Source organism: Eleutherodactylus coqui, chromosome 2, assembly GCF_035609145.1.
Source record: "Eleutherodactylus coqui strain aEleCoq1 chromosome 2, aEleCoq1.hap1, whole genome shotgun sequence".
Taxonomy (NCBI): Eukaryota; Metazoa; Chordata; class Amphibia; order Anura; family Eleutherodactylidae; genus Eleutherodactylus; species Eleutherodactylus coqui.
In genome coordinates, this window is record NC_089838.1 from 321169713 (window position 1) to 321185204 (window position 15492).

General features: G+C 44.0%; 22 non-coding genes across 22 annotated transcripts; all 22 read left to right on the forward strand.

Moving 5' to 3' along the window:
* The first annotated feature begins 552 nt into the window (after positions 1-552).
* On the forward strand, positions 553-624 carry TRNAW-CCA (transfer RNA tryptophan (anticodon CCA)). The gene has a single exon. It is a non-coding gene; the product is annotated as a tRNA-Trp (tRNA).
* Positions 625-1216: 592 nt separating this feature from the next.
* On the forward strand, positions 1217-1288 carry TRNAW-CCA (transfer RNA tryptophan (anticodon CCA)). The gene has a single exon. It is a non-coding gene; the product is annotated as a tRNA-Trp (tRNA).
* A 592-nt stretch (positions 1289-1880) lies between these two features.
* On the forward strand, positions 1881-1952 carry TRNAW-CCA (transfer RNA tryptophan (anticodon CCA)). Its single transcript has one exon. It is a non-coding gene; the product is annotated as a tRNA-Trp (tRNA).
* Positions 1953-2544: 592 nt separating this feature from the next.
* TRNAW-CCA (transfer RNA tryptophan (anticodon CCA)) lies at positions 2545-2616 on the forward strand. Its single transcript has one exon. It is a non-coding gene; the product is annotated as a tRNA-Trp (tRNA).
* A 592-nt stretch (positions 2617-3208) lies between these two features.
* Positions 3209-3280, forward strand: TRNAW-CCA (transfer RNA tryptophan (anticodon CCA)). The gene has a single exon. It is a non-coding gene; the product is annotated as a tRNA-Trp (tRNA).
* Positions 3281-3872: 592 nt separating this feature from the next.
* On the forward strand, positions 3873-3944 carry TRNAW-CCA (transfer RNA tryptophan (anticodon CCA)). The gene has a single exon. It is a non-coding gene; the product is annotated as a tRNA-Trp (tRNA).
* A 592-nt stretch (positions 3945-4536) lies between these two features.
* On the forward strand, positions 4537-4608 carry TRNAW-CCA (transfer RNA tryptophan (anticodon CCA)). The gene has a single exon. It is a non-coding gene; the product is annotated as a tRNA-Trp (tRNA).
* A 592-nt stretch (positions 4609-5200) lies between these two features.
* On the forward strand, positions 5201-5272 carry TRNAW-CCA (transfer RNA tryptophan (anticodon CCA)). The gene has a single exon. It is a non-coding gene; the product is annotated as a tRNA-Trp (tRNA).
* A 592-nt stretch (positions 5273-5864) lies between these two features.
* TRNAW-CCA (transfer RNA tryptophan (anticodon CCA)) lies at positions 5865-5936 on the forward strand. Its single transcript has one exon. It is a non-coding gene; the product is annotated as a tRNA-Trp (tRNA).
* A 592-nt stretch (positions 5937-6528) lies between these two features.
* On the forward strand, positions 6529-6600 carry TRNAW-CCA (transfer RNA tryptophan (anticodon CCA)). Its single transcript has one exon. It is a non-coding gene; the product is annotated as a tRNA-Trp (tRNA).
* Positions 6601-7193: 593 nt separating this feature from the next.
* TRNAW-CCA (transfer RNA tryptophan (anticodon CCA)) lies at positions 7194-7265 on the forward strand. The gene has a single exon. It is a non-coding gene; the product is annotated as a tRNA-Trp (tRNA).
* Positions 7266-7857: 592 nt separating this feature from the next.
* On the forward strand, positions 7858-7929 carry TRNAW-CCA (transfer RNA tryptophan (anticodon CCA)). Its single transcript has one exon. It is a non-coding gene; the product is annotated as a tRNA-Trp (tRNA).
* A 592-nt stretch (positions 7930-8521) lies between these two features.
* Positions 8522-8593, forward strand: TRNAW-CCA (transfer RNA tryptophan (anticodon CCA)). The gene has a single exon. It is a non-coding gene; the product is annotated as a tRNA-Trp (tRNA).
* A 592-nt stretch (positions 8594-9185) lies between these two features.
* Positions 9186-9257, forward strand: TRNAW-CCA (transfer RNA tryptophan (anticodon CCA)). The gene has a single exon. It is a non-coding gene; the product is annotated as a tRNA-Trp (tRNA).
* A 592-nt stretch (positions 9258-9849) lies between these two features.
* TRNAW-CCA (transfer RNA tryptophan (anticodon CCA)) lies at positions 9850-9921 on the forward strand. The gene has a single exon. It is a non-coding gene; the product is annotated as a tRNA-Trp (tRNA).
* Positions 9922-10513: 592 nt separating this feature from the next.
* TRNAW-CCA (transfer RNA tryptophan (anticodon CCA)) lies at positions 10514-10585 on the forward strand. Its single transcript has one exon. It is a non-coding gene; the product is annotated as a tRNA-Trp (tRNA).
* A 592-nt stretch (positions 10586-11177) lies between these two features.
* TRNAW-CCA (transfer RNA tryptophan (anticodon CCA)) lies at positions 11178-11249 on the forward strand. Its single transcript has one exon. It is a non-coding gene; the product is annotated as a tRNA-Trp (tRNA).
* A 592-nt stretch (positions 11250-11841) lies between these two features.
* TRNAW-CCA (transfer RNA tryptophan (anticodon CCA)) lies at positions 11842-11913 on the forward strand. The gene has a single exon. It is a non-coding gene; the product is annotated as a tRNA-Trp (tRNA).
* Positions 11914-12503: 590 nt separating this feature from the next.
* On the forward strand, positions 12504-12575 carry TRNAW-CCA (transfer RNA tryptophan (anticodon CCA)). Its single transcript has one exon. It is a non-coding gene; the product is annotated as a tRNA-Trp (tRNA).
* A 1256-nt stretch (positions 12576-13831) lies between these two features.
* On the forward strand, positions 13832-13903 carry TRNAW-CCA (transfer RNA tryptophan (anticodon CCA)). The gene has a single exon. It is a non-coding gene; the product is annotated as a tRNA-Trp (tRNA).
* An 823-nt stretch (positions 13904-14726) lies between these two features.
* TRNAW-CCA (transfer RNA tryptophan (anticodon CCA)) lies at positions 14727-14798 on the forward strand. Its single transcript has one exon. It is a non-coding gene; the product is annotated as a tRNA-Trp (tRNA).
* A 592-nt stretch (positions 14799-15390) lies between these two features.
* On the forward strand, positions 15391-15462 carry TRNAW-CCA (transfer RNA tryptophan (anticodon CCA)). The gene has a single exon. It is a non-coding gene; the product is annotated as a tRNA-Trp (tRNA).
* The last annotated feature ends 30 nt before the right edge of the window (positions 15463-15492 follow it).

Below are 15492 nucleotides of genomic sequence, written 5' to 3' on the forward strand. Positions count from 1 at the left end.
ACACTGTGGAATTGGGTTACGGCAAAAAAACAAACTTCTTTGACCTTGTGGCATAAATAAGCGTCTCTCAATGGAAGACCAGAAAGTTGCATGTGAAAATGACATTTGCACCACACTCTAAAAAAATGGAGTGAACTGGCCATGTGACATGACTGCGCTCTACGCAACCTTGATTCAAATACACATGCATAACGGCTCCACTTTTGGCACCCAAAAGAGGCCGAAGACTTTGTCAAAAGATAGCTTGACGGCACTTCAGATGCTGGAGAACCTAGCCCATATGGGGATCAAAAGCTGAAACCTCCGTGTTATTAGAACCACGGTTTAACAAAAGTGAGCAAGCAGACATGACACACAATGCCAGTTTTTGCCTCCTGCATCTAGTTTGACATGCAGCAGCAAGAGCTTGTTGCGCAACGGTTGTGCGTTTCACTCCACATCAGAAGATTGTGCCTAGAAATCACATCCAAATCAAATCAGACTTTTCATGATCCAGTACAGATACATGATCGAAAAGAGTGCTGAACAGGGTCAGAGCACTCAAGTTTCATTGACCTTGTGGCGCAACGGTAGCGCGTCTGACTCCAGATCAGAAGGTTGCGTGTTCAAATCACGTCAGGGTCATCTGACATTTTACTCATCAACTACAAAAAATTGTTCAAAAACACTGTGGAATTGGGTTACGGCAAAAAAACAAACTTCTTTGACCTTGTGGCATAAATAAGCGTCTCTCAATGGAAGACCAGAAAGTTGCATGTGAAAATGACATTTGCACCACACTCTAAAAAAATGGAGTGAACTGGCCATGTGACATGACTGCGCTCTACGCAACCTTGATTCAAATACACATGCATCACGGCTCCAGTTTTGGCACCTAAAAGAGGCCGAAGACTTTGTCAAAAGATAGCTTGACGGCACTTCAGATGCTGGAGAACCTAGCCCATATGGGGATCAAAAGCTGAAACCTCCGTGTTATTAGAACCACGGTTTAACAAAAGTGAGCAAGCAGACATGACAGACAATGCCAGTTTTTGCCTCCTGCATCTAGTTTGACATGCAGCAGCAAGAGCTTGTTGCGCAACGGTTGTGCGTTTCACTCCACATCAGAAGATTGTGCCTAGAAATCACATCCAAATCAAATCAGACTTTTCATGATCCAGTACAGATACATGATCGAAAAGAGTGCTGAACAGGGTCAGAGCACTCAAGTTTCATTGACCTTGTGGCGCAACGGTAGCGCGTCTGACTCCAGATCAGAAGGTTGCGTGTTCAAATCACGTCAGGGTCATCTGACATTTTACTCATCAACTACAAAAAATTGTTCAAAAACACTGTGGAATTGGGTTACGGCAAAAAAACAAACTTCTTTGACCTTGTGGCATAAATAAGCGTCTCTCAATGGAGGACCAGAAAGTTGCATGTGAAAATGACATTTGCACCACACTCTAAAAAAATGGAGTGAACTGACCATGTGACATGACTGCGCTCTACGCAACCTTGATTCAAATACACATGCATCACGGCTCCACTTTTGGCACCCAAAAGAGGCCGAAGACTTTGTCAAAAGATAGCTTGACGGCACTTCAGATGCTGGAGAACCTAGCCCATATGGGGATCAAAAGCTGAAACCTCCGTGTTATTAGAACCACGGTTTAACAAAAGTGAGCAAGCAGACATGACACACAATGCCAGTTTTTGCCTCCTGCATCTAGTTTGACATGCAGCAGCAAGAGCTTGTTGCGCAACGGTTGTGCGTTTCACTCCACATCAGAAGATTGTGCCTAGAAATCACATCCAAATCAAATCAGACTTTTCATGATCCAGTACAGATACATGATCGAAAACAGTGCTGAACACCGTCAGAGCACTCAAGTTTCATTGACCTTGTGGCGCAACGGTAGCGCGTCTGACTCCAGATCAGAAGGTTGCGTGTTCAAATCACGTCAGGGTCATCTGACATTTTACTCATCAACTACAAAAAATTGTTCAAAAACACTGTGGAATTGGGTTACGGCAAAAAAACAAACTTCTTTGACCTTGTGGCATAAATAAGCGTCTCTCAATGGAGGACCAGAAAGTTGCATGTGAACATGACATTTGCACCACACTCTAAAAAAATGGAGTGAACTGGCCATGTGACATGACTGCGCTCTATGCAACCTTGATTCAAATACACATGCATCACGGCTCCAGTTTTGGCACCTAAAAGAGGCCGAAGACTTTGTCAAAAGATAGCTTGACGGCACTTCAGATGCTGGAGAACCTAGCCCATATGGGGATCAAAAGCTGAAACCTCCGTGTTATTAGAACCACGGTTTAACAAAAGTGAGCAAGCAGACATGACAGACAATGCCAGTTTTTGCCTCCTGCATCTAGTTTGACATGCAGCAGCAAGAGCTTGTTGCGCAACGGTTGTGCGTTTCACTCCACATCAGAAGATTGTGCCTAGAAATCACATCCAAATCAAATCAGACTTTTCATGATCCAGTACAGATACATGATCGAAAAGAGTGCTGAACAGGGTCAGAGCACTCAAGTTTCATTGACCTTGTGGCGCAACGGTAGCGCGTCTGACTCCAGATCAGAAGGTTGCGTGTTCAAATCACGTCAGGGTCATCTGACATTTTACTCATCAACTACAAAAAATTGTTCAAAAACACTGTGGAATTGGGTTACGGCAAAAAAACAAACTTCTTTGACCTTGTGGCATAAATAAGCGTCTCTCAATGGAGGACCAGAAAGTTGCATGTGAAAATGACATTTGCACCACACTCTAAAAAAATGGAGTGAACTGGCCATGTGACCTGACTGCGCTCTACGCAACCTTGATTCAAATACACATGCATCACGGCTCCACTTTTGGTACCCAAAAGAGGCCGAAGACTTTGTCAAAAGATAGCTTGACGGCACTTCAGATGCTGGAGAACCTAGCCCATATGGGGATCAAAAGCTGAAACCTCCGTGTTATTAGAACCACGGTTTAACAAAAGTGAGCAAGCAGACATGACACACAATGCCAGTTTTTGCCTCCTGCATCTAGTTTGACATGCAGCAGCAAGAGCTTGTTGCGCAACGGTTGTGCGTTTCACTCCACATCAGAAGATTGTGCCTAGAAATCACATCCAAATCAAATCAGACTTTTCATGATCCAGTACAGATACATGATCGAAAAGAGTGCTGAACAGGGTCAGAGCACTCAAGTTTCATTGACCTTGTGGCGCAACGGTAGCGCGTCTGACTCCAGATCAGAAGGTTGCGTGTTCAAATCACGTCAGGGTCATCTGACATTTTACTCATCAACTACAAAAAATTGTTCAAAAACACTGTGGAATTGAGTTACGGCAAAAAAACAAACTTCTTTGATCTTGTGGCATAAATAAGCGTCTCTCAATGGAAGACCAGAAAGTTGCATGTGAAAATGACATTTGCACCACACTCTAAAAAAATGGAGTGAACTGGCCATGTGACCTGACTGCGCTCTACGCAACCTTGATTCAAATACACATGCATCACGGCTCCACTTTTGGTACCCAAAAGAGGCCGAAGACTTTGTCAAAAGATAGCTTGACGGCACTTCAGATGCTGGAGAACCTAGCCCATATGGGGATCAAAAGCTGAAACCTCCGTGTTATTAGAACCACGGTTTAACAAAAGTGAGCAAGCAGACATGACACACAATGCCAGTTTTTGCCTCCTGCATCTAGTTTGACATGCAGCAGCAAGAGCTTGTTGCGCAACGGTTGTGCGTTTCACTCCACATCAGAAGATTGTGCCTAGAAATCACATCCAAATCAAATCAGACTTTTCATGATCCAGTACAGATACATGATCGAAAAGAGTGCTGAACAGGGTCAGAGCACTCAAGTTTCATTGACCTTGTGGCGCAACGGTAGCGCGTCTGACTCCAGATCAGAAGGTTGCGTGTTCAAATCACGTCAGGGTCATCTGACATTTTACTCATCAACTACAAAAAATTGTTCAAAAACACTGTGGAATTGGGTTACGGCAAAAAAACAAACTTCTTTGACCTTGTGGCATAAATAAGCGTCTCTCAATGGAAGACCAGAAAGTTGCATGTGAAAATGACATTTGCACCACACTCTAAAAAAATGGAGTGAACTGGCCATGTGACCTGACTGCGCTCTACGCAACCTTGATTCAAATACACATGCATCACGGCTCCACTTTTGGCACCCAAAAGAGGCCGAAGACTTTGTCAAAAGATAGCTTGACGGCACTTCAGATGCTGGAGAACCTAGCCCATATGGGGATCAAAAGCTGAAACCTCCGTGTTATTAGAACCACGGTTTAACAAAAGTGAGCAAGCAGACATGACACACAATGCCAGTTTTTGCCTCCTGCATCTAGTTTGACATGCAGCAGCAAGAGCTTGTTGCGCAACGGTTGTGCGTTTCACTCCACATCAGAAGATTGTGCCTAGAAATCACATCCAAATCAAATCAGACTTTTCATGATCCAGTACAGATACATGATCGAAAAGAGTGCTGAACAGGGTCAGAGCACTCAAGTTTCATTGACCTTGTGGCGCAACGGTAGCGCGTCTGACTCCAGATCAGAAGGTTGCGTGTTCAAATCACGTCAGGGTCATCTGACATTTTACTCATCAACTACAAAAAATTGTTCAAAAACACTGTGGAATTGGGTTACGGCAAAAAAACAAACTTCTTTGACCTTGTGGCATAAATAAGCGTCTCTCAATGGAAGACCAGAAAGTTGCATGTGAAAATGACATTTGCACCACACTCTAAAAAAATGGAGTGAACTGGCCATGTGACCTGACTGCGCTCTACGCAACCTTGATTCAAATACACATGCATCAGGGCTCCACTTTTGGCACCCAAAAGAGGCCGAAGACTTTGTCAAAAGATAGCTTGACGGCACTTCAGATGCTGGAGAACCTAGCCCATATGGGGATCAAAAGCTGAAACCTCCGTGTTATTAGAACCACGGTTTAACAAAAGTGAGCAAGCAGACATGACACACAATGCCAGTTTTTGCCTCCTGCATCTAGTTTGACATGCAGCAGCAAGAGCTTGTTGCGCAACGGTTGTGCGTTTCACTCCACATCAGAAGATTGTGCCTAGAAATCACATCCAAATCAAATCAGACTTTTCATGATCCAGTACAGATACATGATCGAAAAGAGTGCTGAACAGGGTCAGAGCACTCAAGTTTCATTGACCTTGTGGCGCAACGGTAGCGCGTCTGACTCCAGATCAGAAGGTTGCGTGTTCAAATCACGTCAGGGTCATCTGACATTTTACTCATCAACTACAAAAAATTGTTCAAAAACACTGTGGAATTGGGTTACGGCAAAAAAACAAACTTCTTTGACCTTGTGGCATAAATAAGCGTCTCTCAATGGAAGACCAGAAAGTTGCATGTGAAAATGACATTTGCACCACACTCTAAAAAAATGGAGTGAACTGGCCATGTGACATGACTGCGCTCTACGCAACCTTGATTCAAATACACATGCATAACGGCTCCACTTTTGGCACCCAAAAGAGGCCGAAGACTTTGTCAAAAGATAGCTTGACGGCACTTCAGATGCTGGAGAACCTAGCCCATATGGGGATCAAAAGCTGAAACCTCCGTGTTATTAGAACCACGGTTTAACAAAAGTGAGCAAGCAGACATGACACACAATGCCAGTTTTTGCCTCCTGCATCTAGTTTGACATGCAGCAGCAAGAGCTTGTTGCGCAACGGTTGTGCGTTTCACTCCACATCAGAAGATTGTGCCTAGAAATCACATCCAAATCAAATCAGACTTTTCATGATCCAGTACAGATACATGATCGAAAAGAGTGCTGAACAGGGTCAGAGCACTCAAGTTTCATTGACCTTGTGGCGCAACGGTAGCGCGTCTGACTCCAGATCAGAAGGTTGCGTGTTCAAATCACGTCAGGGTCATCTGACATTTTACTCATCAACTACAAAAAATTGTTCAAAAACACTGTGGAATTGGGTTACGGCAAAAAAACAAACTTCTTTGACCTTGTGGCATAAATAAGCGTCTCTCAATGGAAGACCAGAAAGTTGCATGTGAAAATGACATTTGCACCACACTCTAAAAAAATGGAGTGAACTGGCCATGTGACATGACTGCGCTCTACGCAACCTTGATTCAAATACACATGCATCACGGCTCCAGTTTTGGCACCTAAAAGAGGCCGAAGACTTTGTCAAAAGATAGCTTGACGGCACTTCAGATGCTGGAGAACCTAGCCCATATGGGGATCAAAAGCTGAAACCTCCGTGTTATTAGAACCACGGTTTAACAAAAGTGAGCAAGCAGACATGACAGACAATGCCAGTTTTTGCCTCCTGCATCTAGTTTGACATGCAGCAGCAAGAGCTTGTTGCGCAACGGTTGTGCGTTTCACTCCACATCAGAAGATTGTGCCTAGAAATCACATCCAAATCAAATCAGACTTTTCATGATCCAGTACAGATACATGATCGAAAAGAGTGCTGAACAGGGTCAGAGCACTCAAGTTTCATTGACCTTGTGGCGCAACGGTAGCGCGTCTGACTCCAGATCAGAAGGTTGCGTGTTCAAATCACGTCAGGGTCATCTGACATTTTACTCATCAACTACAAAAAATTGTTCAAAAACACTGTGGAATTGGGTTACGGCAAAAAAAACAAACTTCTTTGACCTTGTGGCATAAATAAGCGTCTCTCAATGGAGGACCAGAAAGTTGCATGTGAAAATGACATTTGCACCACACTCTAAAAAAATGGAGTGAACTGACCATGTGACATGACTGCGCTCTACGCAACCTTGATTCAAATACACATGCATCACGGCTCCACTTTTGGCACCCAAAAGAGGCCGAAGACTTTGTCAAAAGATAGCTTGACGGCACTTCAGATGCTGGAGAACCTAGCCCATATGGGGATCAAAAGCTGAAACCTCCGTGTTATTAGAACCACGGTTTAACAAAAGTGAGCAAGCAGACATGACACACAATGCCAGTTTTTGCCTCCTGCATCTAGTTTGACATGCAGCAGCAAGAGCTTGTTGCGCAACGGTTGTGCGTTTCACTCCACATCAGAAGATTGTGCCTAGAAATCACATCCAAATCAAATCAGACTTTTCATGATCCAGTACAGATACATGATCGAAAACAGTGCTGAACACCGTCAGAGCACTCAAGTTTCATTGACCTTGTGGCGCAACGGTAGCGCGTCTGACTCCAGATCAGAAGGTTGCGTGTTCAAATCACGTCAGGGTCATCTGACATTTTACTCATCAACTACAAAAAATTGTTCAAAAACACTGTGGAATTGGGTTACGGCAAAAAAACAAACTTCTTTGACCTTGTGGCATAAATAAGCGTCTCTCAATGGAGGACCAGAAAGTTGCATGTGAACATGACATTTGCACCACACTCTAAAAAAATGGAGTGAACTGGCCATGTGACATGACTGCGCTCTATGCAACCTTGATTCAAATACACATGCATCACGGCTCCAGTTTTGGCACCTAAAAGAGGCCGAAGACTTTGTCAAAAGATAGCTTGACGGCACTTCAGATGCTGGAGAACCTAGCCCATATGGGGATCAAAAGCTGAAACCTCCGTGTTATTAGAACCACGGTTTAACAAAAGTGAGCAAGCAGACATGACAGACAATGCCAGTTTTTGCCTCCTGCATCTAGTTTGACATGCAGCAGCAAGAGCTTGTTGCGCAACGGTTGTGCGTTTCACTCCACATCAGAAGATTGTGCCTAGAAATCACATCCAAATCAAATCAGACTTTTCATGATCCAGTACAGATACATGATCGAAAAGAGTGCTGAACAGGGTCAGAGCACTCAAGTTTCATTGACCTTGTGGCGCAACGGTAGCGCGTCTGACTCCAGATCAGAAGGTTGCGTGTTCAAATCACGTCAGGGTCATCTGACATTTTACTCATCAACTACAAAAAATTGTTCAAAAACACTGTGGAATTGGGTTACGGCAAAAAAACAAACTTCTTTGACCTTGTGGCATAAATAAGCGTCTCTCAATGGAGGACCAGAAAGTTGCATGTGAAAATGACATTTGCACCACACTCTAAAAAAATGGAGTGAACTGGCCATGTGACCTGACTGCGCTCTACGCAACCTTGATTCAAATACACATGCATCACGGCTCCACTTTTGGTACCCAAAAGAGGCCGAAGACTTTGTCAAAAGATAGCTTGACGGCACTTCAGATGCTGGAGAACCTAGCCCATATGGGGATCAAAAGCTGAAACCTCCGTGTTATTAGAACCACGGTTTAACAAAAGTGAGCAAGCAGACATGACACACAATGCCAGTTTTTGCCTCCTGCATCTAGTTTGACATGCAGCAGCAAGAGCTTGTTGCGCAACGGTTGTGCGTTTCACTCCACATCAGAAGATTGTGCCTAGAAATCACATCCAAATCAAATCAGACTTTTCATGATCCAGTACAGATACATGATCGAAAAGAGTGCTGAACAGGGTCAGAGCACTCAAGTTTCATTGACCTTGTGGCGCAACGGTAGCGCGTCTGACTCCAGATCAGAAGGTTGCGTGTTCAAATCACGTCAGGGTCATCTGACATTTTACTCATCAACTACAAAAAATTGTTCAAAAACACTGTGGAATTGAGTTACGGCAAAAAAACAAACTTCTTTGATCTTGTGGCATAAATAAGCGTCTCTCAATGGAAGACCAGAAAGTTGCATGTGAAAATGACATTTGCACCACACTCTAAAAAAATGGAGTGAACTGGCCATGTGACCTGACTGCGCTCTACGCAACCTTGATTCAAATACACATGCATCACGGCTCCACTTTTGGTACCCAAAAGAGGCCGAAGACTTTGTCAAAAGATAGCTTGACGGCACTTCAGATGCTGGAGAACCTAGCCCATATGGGGATCAAAAGCTGAAACCTCCGTGTTATTAGAACCACGGTTTAACAAAAGTGAGCAAGCAGACATGACACACAATGCCAGTTTTTGCCTCCTGCATCTAGTTTGACATGCAGCAGCAAGAGCTTGTTGCGCAACGGTTGTGCGTTTCACTCCACATCAGAAGATTGTGCCTAGAAATCACATCCAAATCAAATCAGACTTTTCATGATCCAGTACAGATACATGATCGAAAAGAGTGCTGAACAGGGTCAGAGCACTCAAGTTTCATTGACCTTGTGGCGCAACGGTAGCGCGTCTGACTCCAGATCAGAAGGTTGCGTGTTCAAATCACGTCAGGGTCATCTGACATTTTACTCATCAACTACAAAAAATTGTTCAAAAACACTGTGGAATTGGGTTACGGCAAAAAAACAAACTTCTTTGACCTTGTGGCATAAATAAGCGTCTCTCAATGGAAGACCAGAAAGTTGCATGTGAAAATGACATTTGCACCACACTCTAAAAAAATGGAGTGAACTGGCCATGTGACCTGACTGCGCTCTACGCAACCTTGATTCAAATACACATGCATCACGGCTCCACTTTTGGCACCCAAAAGAGGCCGAAGACTTTGTCAAAAGATAGCTTGACGGCACTTCAGATGCTGGAGAACCTAGCCCATATGGGGATCAAAAGCTGAAACCTCCGTGTTATTAGAACCACGGTTTAACAAAAGTGAGCAAGCAGACATGACACACAATGCCAGTTTTTGCCTCCTGCATCTAGTTTGACATGCAGCAGCAAGAGCTTGTTGCGCAACGGTTGTGCGTTTCACTCCACATCAGAAGATTGTGCCTAGAAATCACATCCAAATCAAATCAGACTTTTCATGATCCAGTACAGATACATGATCGAAAAGAGTGCTGAACAGGGTCAGAGCACTCAAGTTTCATTGACCTTGTGGCGCAACGGTAGCGCGTCTGACTCCAGATCAGAAGGTTGCGTGTTCAAATCACGTCAGGGTCATCTGACATTTTACTCATCAACTACAAAAAATTGTTCAAAAACACTGTGGAATTGGGTTACGGCAAAAAAACAAACTTCTTTGACCTTGTGGCATAAATAAGCGTCTCTCAATGGAAGACCAGAAAGTTGCATGTGAAAATGACATTTGCACCACACTCTAAAAAAATGGAGTGAACTGGCCATGTGACCTGACTGCGCTCTACGCAACCTTGATTCAAATACACATGCATCAGGGCTCCACTTTTGGCACCCAAAAGAGGCCGAAGACTTTGTCAAAAGATAGCTTGACGGCACTTCAGATGCTGGAGAACCTAGCCCATATGGGGATCAAAAGCTGAAACCTCCGTGTTATTAGAACCACGGTTTAACAAAAGTGAGCAAGCAGACATGACAGACAATGCCAGTTTTTGCCTCCTGCATCTAGTTTGACATGCAGCAGCAAGAGCTTGTTGCGCAACGGTTGTGCGTTTCACTCCACATCAGAAGATTGTGCCTAGAAATCACATCCAAATCAAATCAGACTTTTCATGATCCAGTACAGATACATGATCGAAAAGAGTGCTGAACAGGGTCAGAGCACTCAAGTTTCATTGACCTTGTGGCGCAACGGTAGCGCGTCTGACTCCAGATCAGAAGGTTGCGTGTTCAAATCACGTCAGGGTCATCTGACATTTTACTCATCAACTACAAAAAATTGTTCAAAAACACTGTGGAATTGGGTTACGGCAAAAAAACAAACTTCTTTGACCTTGTGGCATAAATAAGCGTCTCTCAATGGAGGACCAGAAAGTTGCATGTGAAAATGACATTTGCACCACACTCTAAAAAAATGGAGTGAACTGGCCATGTGACATGACTGCGCTCTACGCAACCTTGATTCAAATACACATGCATCACGGCTCCAGTTTTGGCACCTAAAAGAGGCCGAAGACTTTGTCAAAAGATAGCTTGACGGCACTTCAGATGCTGGAGAACCTAGCCCATATGGGGATCAAAAGCTGAAACCTCCGTGTTATTAGAACCACGGTTTAACAAAAGTGAGCAAGCAGACATGACACACAATGCCAGTTTTTGCCTCCTGCATCTAGTTTGACATGCAGCAGCAAGAGCTTGTTGCGCAACGGTTGTGCGTTTCACTCCACATCAGAAGATTGTGCCTAGAAATCACATCCAAATCAAATCAGACTTTTCATGATCCAGTACAGATACATGATCGAAAAGAGTGCTGAACAGGGTCAGAGCACTCAAGTTTCATTGACCTTGTGGCGCAACGGTAGCGCGTCTGACTCCAGATCAGAAGGTTGCGTGTTCAAATCACGTCAGGGTCATCTGACATTTTACTCATCAACTACAAAAAATTGTTCAAAAACACTGTGGAATTGGGTTACGGCAAAAAAACAAACTTCTTTGACCTTGTGGCATAAATAAGCGTCTCTCAATGGAAGACCAGAAAGTTGCATGTGAAAATGACATTTGCACCACACTCTAAAAAAATGGAGTGAACTGGCCATGTGACCTGACTGCGCTCTACGCAACCTTGATTCAAATACACATGCATCAGGGCTCCACTTTTGGCACCCAAAAGAGGCCGAAGACTTTGTCAAAAGATAGCTTGACGGCACTTCAGATGCTGGAGAACCTAGCCCATATGGGGATCAAAAGCTGAAACCTCCGTGTTATTAGAACCACGGTTTAACAAAAGTGAGCAAGCAGACATGACACACAATGCCAGTTTTTGCCTCCTGCATCTAGTTTGATATGCAGCAGCAAGAGCTTGTTGCGCAACGGTTGTGCGTTTCACTCCGCATCAGAAGATTGTGCCTAGAAATCACATCCAAATCAAATCAGACTTTTCATGATCCAGTACAGATACATGATCGAAAAGAGTGCTGAACAGGGTCAGAGCACTCAAGTTTCATTGACCTTGTGGCGCAACGGTAGCGCGTCTGACTCCAGATCAGAAGGTTGCGTGTTCAAATCACGTCAGGGTCATCTGACATTTTACTCATCAACTACAAAAAATTGTTCAAAAACACTGTGGAATTGGGTTACGGCAAAAAAACAAACTTCTTTGACCTTGTGGCATAAATAAGCGTCTCTCAATGGAAGACCAGAAAGTTGCACGTGAAAATGACATTTGCACCACACTCTAAAAAAATGGAGTGAACTGGCCATGTGACGACTGCGCTCTACGCAACCTTGATTCAAATACACATGCATCACGGCTCCAGTTTTGGCACCCAAAAGAGGCCGAAGACTTTGTCAAAAGATAGCTTGACGGCACTTCAGATGCTGGAGAACCTAGCCCATATGGGGATCAAAAGCTGAAACCTCCGTGTTATTAGAACCACGGTTTAACAAAAGTGAGCAAGCAGACATGACACACAATGCCAGTTTTTGCCTCCTGCATCTAGTTTGACATGCAGCAGCAAGAGCTTGTTGCGCAACGGTTGTGCGTTTCACTCCACATCAGAGGATTGTGCCTAGAAATCACATCCAAATCAAATCAGACTTTTCATGATCCAGTACAGATACATGATCGAAAAGAGTGCTGAACAGGGTCAGAGCACTCAAGTTTCATTGACCTTGTGGCGCAACGGTAGCGCGTCTGACTCCAGATCAGAAGGTTGCGTGTTCAAATCACGTCAGGGTCATCTGACATTTTACTCATCAACTACAAAAAATTGTTCAAAAACACTGTGGAATTGGGTTACGGCAAAAAAACAAACTTCTTTGACCTTGTGGCATAAATAAGCGTCTCTCAATGGAGGACCAGAAAGTTGCATGTGAAAATGACATTTGCACCACACTCTAAAAAAATGGAGTGAACTGGCCATGTGACATGACTGCGCTCTACGCAACCTTGATTCAAATACACATGCATAACGGCTCCACTTTTGGCACCCAAAAGAGGCCGAAGACTTTGTCAAAAGATAGCTTGACGGCACTTCAGATGCTGGAGAACCTAGCCCATATGGGGATCAAAAGCTGAAACCTCCGTGTTATTAGAACCACGGTTTAACAAAAGTGAGCAAGCAGACATGACAGACAATGCCAGTTTTTGCCTCCTGCATCTAGTTTGACATGCAGCAGCAAGAGCTTGTTGCGCAACGGTTGTGCGTTTCACTCCACATCAGAAGATTGTGCCTAGAAATCACATCCAAATCAAATCAGACTTTTCATGATCCAGTACAGATACATGATCGAAAAGAGTGCTGAACAGGGTCAGAGCACTCAAGTTTCATTGACCTTGTGGCGCAACGGTAGCGCGTCTGACTCCAGATCAGAAGGTTGCGTGTTCAAATTACGTCAGGGTCATCTGACATTTTACTCATCAACTACAAAAAATTGTTCAAAAACACTGTGGAATTGGGTTACGGCAAAAAAACAAACTTCTTTGACCTTGTGGCATAAATAAGCGTCTCTCAATGGAAGACCAGAAAGTTGCATGTGAAAATGACATTTGCACCACACTCTAAAAAAATGGAGTGAACTGGCCATGTGACATGACTGCGCTCTACGCAACCTTGATTCAAATACACATGCATCACGGCTCCAGTTTTGGCACCCAAAAGAGGCCGAAGACTTTGTCAAAAGATAGCTTGACGGCACTTCAGATGCTGGAGAACCTAGCCCATATGGGGATCAAAAGCTGAAACCTCCGTGTTATTAGAACCACGGTTTAACAAAAGTGAGCAAGCAGACATGACACACAATGCCAGTTTTTGCCTCCTGCATCTAGTTTGACATGCAGCAGCAAGAGCTTGTTGCGCAACGGTTGTGCGTTTCACTCCACATCAGAAGATTGTGCCTAGAAATCACATCCAAATCAAATCAGACTTTTCATGATCCAGTACAGATACATGATCGAAAAGAGTGCTGAACAGGGTCAGAGCACTCAAGTTTCATTGACCTTGTGGCGCAACGGTAGCGCGTCTGACTCCAGATCAGAAGGTTGCGTGTTCAAATCACGTCAGGGTCATCTGACATTTTACTCATCAACTACAAAAAATTGTTCAAAAACACTGTGGAATTGGGTTACGGCAAAAAAACAAACTTCTTTGACCTTGTGGCATAAATAAGCGTCTCTCAATGGAGGACCAGAAAGTTGCATGTGAAAATGACATTTGCACCACACTCTAAAAAAATGGAGTGAACTGGCCATGTGACATGACTGCGCTCTACGCAACCTTGATTCAAATACACATGCATCACGGCTCCAGTTTTGGCACCTAAAAGAGGCCGAAGACTTTGTCAAAAGATAGCTTGACGGCACTTCAGATGCTGGAGAACCTAGCCCATATGGGGATCAAAAGCTGAAACCTCCGTGTTATTAGAACCACGGTTTAACAAAAGTGAGCAAGTAGACATGACACACAATGCCAGTTTTTGCCTCCTGCATCTAGTTTGACATGCAGCAGCAAGAGCTTGTTGCGCAACGGTTGTGCGTTTCACTCCACATCAGAAGATTGTGCCTAGAAATCACATCCAAATCAAATCAGACTTTTCATGATCCAGTACAGATACATGATCGAAAAGAGTGCTGAACAGGGTCAGAGCACTCAAGTGGGGATCGTTTAACAAAAGTGAGCAAGCAGACATGACAGACAATGCCAGTTTTTGCCTCCTGCATCTAGTTTGACATGCAGCAGCAAGAGCTTGTTGCGCAACGGTTGTGCGTTTCACTCCACATCAGAAGATTGTGCCTAGAAATCACATCCAAATCAAATCAGACTTTTCATGATCCAGTACAGATACATGATCGAAAAGAGTGCTGAACAGGGTCAGAGCACTCAAGTTTCATTGACCTTGTGGCGCAACGGTAGCGCGTCTGACTCCAGATCAGAAGGTTGCGTGTTCAAATCACGTCAGGGTCATCTGACATTTTACTCATCAACTACAAAAAATTGTTCAAAAACACTGTGGAATTGAGTTACGGCAAAAAAACAAACTTCTTTGACCTTGTGGCATAAATAAGCGTCTCTCAATGGAAGACCAGAAAGTTGCATGTGAAAATGACATTTGCACCACACTCTAAAAAAATGGAGTGAACTGGCCATGTGACATGACTGCGCTCTACGCAACCTTGATTCAAATACACATGCATCACGGCTCCACTTTTGGTACCCAAAAGAGGCTGAAGACTTTGTCAAAAGATAGCTTGACGGCACTTCAGATGCTGGAGAACCTAGCCCATATGGGGATCAAAAGCTGAAACCTCCGTGTTATTAGAACCACGGTTTAACAAAAGTGAGCAAGTAGACATGACACACAATGCCAGTTTTTGCCTCCTGCATCTAGTTTGACATGCAGCAGCAAGAGCTTGTTGCGCAACGGTTGTGCGTTTCACTCCACATCAGAAGATTGTGCCTAGAAATCACATCCAAATCAAATCAGACTTTTCATGATCCAGTACAGATACATGATCGAAAAGAGTGCTGAACAGGGTCAGAGCACTCAAGTTTCATTGACCTTGTGGCGCAACGGTAGCGCGTCTGACTCCAGATCAGAAGGTTGCGTGTTCAAATCACGTCAGGGTCATCTGACATTTTACTTGTCAACTACAAAAAA